The sequence below is a fragment of the Orycteropus afer genome, unplaced genomic scaffold, assembly GCF_000298275.1.
Source record: "Orycteropus afer afer isolate SDZICR_OR568_19922 unplaced genomic scaffold, OryAfe1.0 scaffold00711, whole genome shotgun sequence".
Lineage (NCBI taxonomy): Eukaryota > Metazoa > Chordata > Mammalia > Tubulidentata > Orycteropodidae > Orycteropus > Orycteropus afer.
In genome coordinates this window covers 642,097-647,639 of record NW_006922298.1, presented here as the reverse complement: position 1 = coordinate 647,639, position 5,543 = coordinate 642,097, and positions in this window count along the sequence as shown.

Sequence of the window (5,543 nt, the reverse complement as noted above, 5' to 3'; positions counted from 1 at the left end):
CTTGCTTAGTATTTCCCTTTATTTCAGTTATCTTTTTAAAATTTAAATATATTGATTTAGAAAGGAAATTTTATATCACTACAATATGTATATAATAAATTTTATATCACTACTATAGACCTGTATTACCATGAATAAAAGATGCACATTAATAAGCATTAATATGATTGGGAGTAGGATGATGGCTAGTGAGACTTCGTAGGAGATAGTTTGGGCTACTGCTCGCAAGGCTCCAATTAAGGCGTATTTTGAGTTTGATGCTCATCCCAATCTTAAAATTGAATAAACGGCCAGGCTTGATACTGCCAGAATAAAGAGTATACCTAAGTTCATATTGATGAGTGGGTGAGGTATTGAAAGAGGGATTCAGATAGTAAGGGCTAGTGTTAAGGCTAAGATGGGGGTGATGGTAAATATGAATATGGAGGAAGTTGAAGGTCGCTTTGTTGTTGTTGTTATGTGCCACTGACTGGGATCCGACTCATAGCGACCCCTCCTTGGGTTTCCAAGGCAGTATCACTACGGAAGTAGATTGCCCAACCTTCCTTCCGAGGAGTGGCTGTTGGGTTTGAACCACCAGCCTTCTTGTTAGCAGTCAAATACCTTAAGCACTATGCTACCAGAGCTCCTTGAAGGTTGCAGAGGTTCTTTAATGAATAGTTCTACTGGGTCTGCAACTGGTTGAAGAAGTCCATAGGGGCCTGCAACATTTGGGCCTTTACAGAGTTGTATATATCTCAGAGTTTTGTGTTCAATTAGTGTCAGGAAAGCAACTGCTAGAAGTGTAGGGATAATTAAGGATAGGAGGTTGGTGAAGAACACTGTTAAGAGGAATTGAACCTCTGGGGGTAAAAGTTTAAGTTTTAAGCAATTACTGGGCTCTGCTATCTTAACAAGCCCTGTTCTTGGGCAATTATGAGTTTAATTTCTGGACTAATATGGATTCATCTATTGGTTTAAAAGTGCTTCTAGGAAAGTTGACTCTATTTTTCTTGTCCTTTTGTACCGGGAAAAATACAATATAGATAGAAACCCACGTGGATTGCTCCGGTCTGAACTCAGATCACATAGGACTTTAATCATTGAACAAATAAACCATTAATAGAGGCTGCACCACTATTAACTGATCCAACATTGAGGTCATAAACCTTATTGTCCATATGGACTCTAAAATAGGACTGTGCTGTTATCCCTAGGGTAACTTGTTCCATTGATCAATAGATGGATCAATTGATGATGTGGGAATTTAGACTGGTTAAGTCTTGATAGGATACCATTCAGAGAGTATTTTGTGCTCTGAGGTCACCCCAAAACAGAAATAGTTACCTCATGAAACAAGGATTAATGCCATTAGGGGAATTAAATAGCTACTGAGCTGATTAATTTACACTCCATAGGGTCTTCTTGTCTTATGTTCTTATTCCCACCTCTTCACGGGAAGGTCAATTTCACTGATAAAAAGCAAGAGACAGTTAGATCCTCCTGTGGCTGTTCATGTTGTTGTTATTGTGCCGTCCAGTCGGACCGACTCATAGCGACCCCTCCTTGGGTTTCCGAGGCAGTATCACTACAGAAGTAGATTGCCCCATCTTCCTTCTGAGGAGTGGCTGGTGGGTTTGAACCGCCAGCCTTCCGGTTAGCAGTCAAGTGCCTTAGGCACTATGCTACCAGTGCTCCTGTGGCTGTTCATAAAGTCCTTATTTAGAGAACAAATGATTATGCTACCTTTGCACAGTCAGAGTACCGTGGCTGTTTAACATGTGTCACTGGGCAGGCAGTGCCTGTAATACTGGCAATGCTAGAGCTAATGTTTTTGGTAAACAGGCAGGATCAGTGTTTACCGAGTTCCTTTTGCTCTTTTTTTTATCTTTCCTGAAATGCACTTTTGTGTTGGGTTAACAATGGGATTTATGAATAGTTTATTGGTGGCTTTACTTATATGAGTTGTTAACTGTCAGTAGGTATCTGCTCTGATATAAGCTTGTGCATGGAGAAAAAATTCTCGTTACTTATATTAACATTATTTCTTCTATAAATTTATAGATTAGTCCAATAGTTTTATTAGGGGTTGGTTAGTGTTTTATGGAATTTAAAGTAATTAAATGTTGAGCTTTAACGCTTTCGCAATTGATGACTGATTCTAGGCCTACTATGGGTGTATAAAGTTTTTTACTCTCTAATGAAGGTTGAATCCTTTGTCAAAAGAGCTGGACCTCTATTGAATATAACTAAAACTTACAGTATGGGATTGGTGGAGTTACTCTTTTAGTAAGTTTTAGATTGAACTAAGATTCTATTTTGGACAACCAACTATCACCAGGCTCATTTGGCTTTTCACCTCTACTTAGAGTTCTTCTCACTATTTTGTCACATAGATGAGCTGATTCTTTACATTGACTTTAAGTCGCTTGTCTGGTTTCAGGAAGATTGACTGAATTTCGTTTTGCCATGTAATTCTAGTTAATTCATCATGCTAAAGGTAAAAGTGTGAATCTTTGCTTTTTTGTACTGTGAACATATGTTTCATTGTTCCCCTACAGTACTGCCACTATAGGTCCCAAGTAAAATTTCTCTCTCTTATATTTTAGTGGTGGTAAATGTTTTGGTTTACTGTGTTTGGGTAAATTGAATTTGGGGAGGTGGGGTTAGTTTCAGTTCAAAGTGGTCATTTTAATATTGAAATCTTCTGGATGTAGGCCAGATGCTTTAGGCTAAGCTACACTTTGAGTTATCCAAGCACACTTTCCAGTGTGATCACCTTGTTAGGACTTGTCTCCTCTGGTATATTTGTGGGATGAAATATTTTTAGACGGTTTTGATACTTGAGGGTGGCAGGCAGTGTGTGCGTGCTTCATGGCCTGATTCAATTAAGCTCTATATTCTTAATTTACTGCTAAATTCTCCTTTAGCCTTTGGTTTCATCAGGGATTGTGAAAATTTGTGCTCTTAGGGTGGAAAGTGCAGCCCATTTACCACCATCACTTGGGCTACATGTTGACCTAATGTTTTTATGGTGATAATTGAGGTTACTGTCCTACCTTGCGAAGGTTTGCTGAAGACGGTGCTATATAGGCTGTATTAGCAAGTGGTGGTAATGTATATCGGGGTTTATCGGTTACATAACAGGCTCCTCTAGATGGATATAAAGCACCGCCAAGTCCTTTGAGTTTTAAGCTATTGCTTGTAGTTCTCTGGCGAATATTTTTGTTTGGAACTATTTTGGTTTAGAGCTAAGCATAGTGCGGTATCTAATCCCAGGTTGTATCTTAGCTATCACGGGTTCAGGAGAAGTAAAGTAACTTTCATGTTTTATTTTAGAGTAGTCAGAAGCTTTTTACAGCTTTGGTCTAGTTTAACTTTATCTTTTTTCACCCTGATCATGCTTTATGCTGTGTTACTATTAACTTGGGTTAATCATATGACCGCAGTGGCTGACACGAAATTTATCAACCCTAAGAGTTAGTATAACTTAGTCAAACTTTCGTTTATTGCTAAATTCTTGTTACTGCTATGTCCCGTGGGTGTGTGGTTGAGCAAGGCGTCATGGGCTACACTGGGTGAGCTTGATACTCGCTCTTTTTCATCGGACTAGGATTTGGAGAGTATTCTCACTGGAGGGCAAATACTTGCATTTATAACTTTACTAATAATTAATAGGAAGGCCAGGACCAAACTTTTGTTTATGGAGTTGGGGATACTCATCTAGGCATTTTCAGTGCCTTGCTTTGTTTTAAGCTACATTAATGGTCAACTAGGATTTTATAATGAGTTTGCAAAATTTTTATTTTTCAATCTAGGAAGATGGGTCTTAAAAAGTAAATAAATGAATTAAAGTAGCATATTGGTATTAGGCCAATATTTTAATTACATGTCATTTTCTCAGTTAAAAATAAAATTCAACTAAATATCTTTTTTCAGGAGCATTAAATTGAGTACTTTTTCTTTCAGGAACAAATGAGTATAGTCTTGGACAGACAATTTGTGCTTTAGTACAGAGCCCTTCTTCATTCCTAAGTAGTGTCTTGCTTTTGGGGTTTGACAAGAAAAAAAAAAACATGGAATTTTAGTTAGGGTTTTAAGGGGGGCAGAGGGGTTTGTGTTAGAAAACCTATTGGTTAATAGTCTGTATGTGCATGTGCATGTGTATGTGTGTGCACGCGCATGCATGTGCATGGGCATGTGCATGTGAGGCATTTTAGCGTGTTTAGAGAAATTCTGGCTTAAATTTTGTTCCATGTCCTCAAGCATTAACTGAATAACACCAGGTAGTTATTATGCAAGTCTTAGTACTCAATTTAAGCTCAGCTACAATTTGCTTGACCGTGTTAGGGCCTCAGATGGCCATCCATAGCTGAGTGAAAGATTCCCCCCAAATTAAAAAATACCAAATGTATGACACCACAGTCATATGTGAACATGGGCTAATTAGTCATTAGTCCATCCAGATGTCTTATATAAGAGGAAAGAGTGACTATTCAAAATAAATTCTTCAAAAACATTCATCAGTATATCACATAAACTTATTTGGAGCACCATCTTTGCTACGAATAGCACCCTTTGGAAACCATTGCTTTAGATTATAGTTTCAATAACCTATGTAAGGATATCCTTACTTAGGTTTTTGTGTTTGTTTTATGATTTCTGTGTCAGCACTATATTATCTGAGGTGGAGAAGGTGTCATGGATTTTTTTCACACTTGATTATGCAGATATCTAAAACAGCATGAAAATTTTTAGATCAAAGAAGAGATTTTTAACTTTTATAATCATAATAGCCAAAAATTTCAGGGAGAACTCCATAAATATTAGTGTGGATTCCTGCCATACTAAGATGATGTTGGTCAGAGTTGCTAAGTTAAATAACCAAAATATAAACCAGATATTAATGAGCAATTGGGGAATGGAGTTGAACACCCCTGGTGGCTTTTGGAGTCAGGAAATGAACTCCCAAGGTACAGAGACTTCTCATGCTTTAATTCCTTTATTTCAAAGTGAAGACTGCACAGTTGTCTCATAGATGATGTGTGTTATTTCACATTAATAAGCCTGAAGTACATTTTACTCCAAGTGGAAACCTTATTGACTCAATGTTTTGGGAATTACATTACTGTGACAATCTGAGGTTAGTTATAGACAAGGTGGAAGACTATTTTTGAAGGTAACATTTCTGATAGTATGCAATAGAAAAGTATCAGCTAGAGTTGATTACAGGAATATATTATCCAGATATTACTAGTAGATCACCCTCGTTATAGAACAGAAACATTTATGAGTGGAAGCAGAGAGACCACAGCAAATAATGACATAGGTCAGGTGAAAGATATTAATTTTAATAAAAGTTTGCAGCAGTGGGAATGGACATAAATGGTGGGTTATTATACAGCCAAACCAAAGTGTTGTTTCTGACTCTAGTACCCTGCCGGAGGGACTGTAAAATGTTTGAACTACTATAGAAAATGTTGTTGTTGTTGTTGTTGTTGTTGTTATGTGCCGTCGAGTCAAACCCGACTCATAGCGACCCCTCCTTGGGTTTCCGAGGCAGT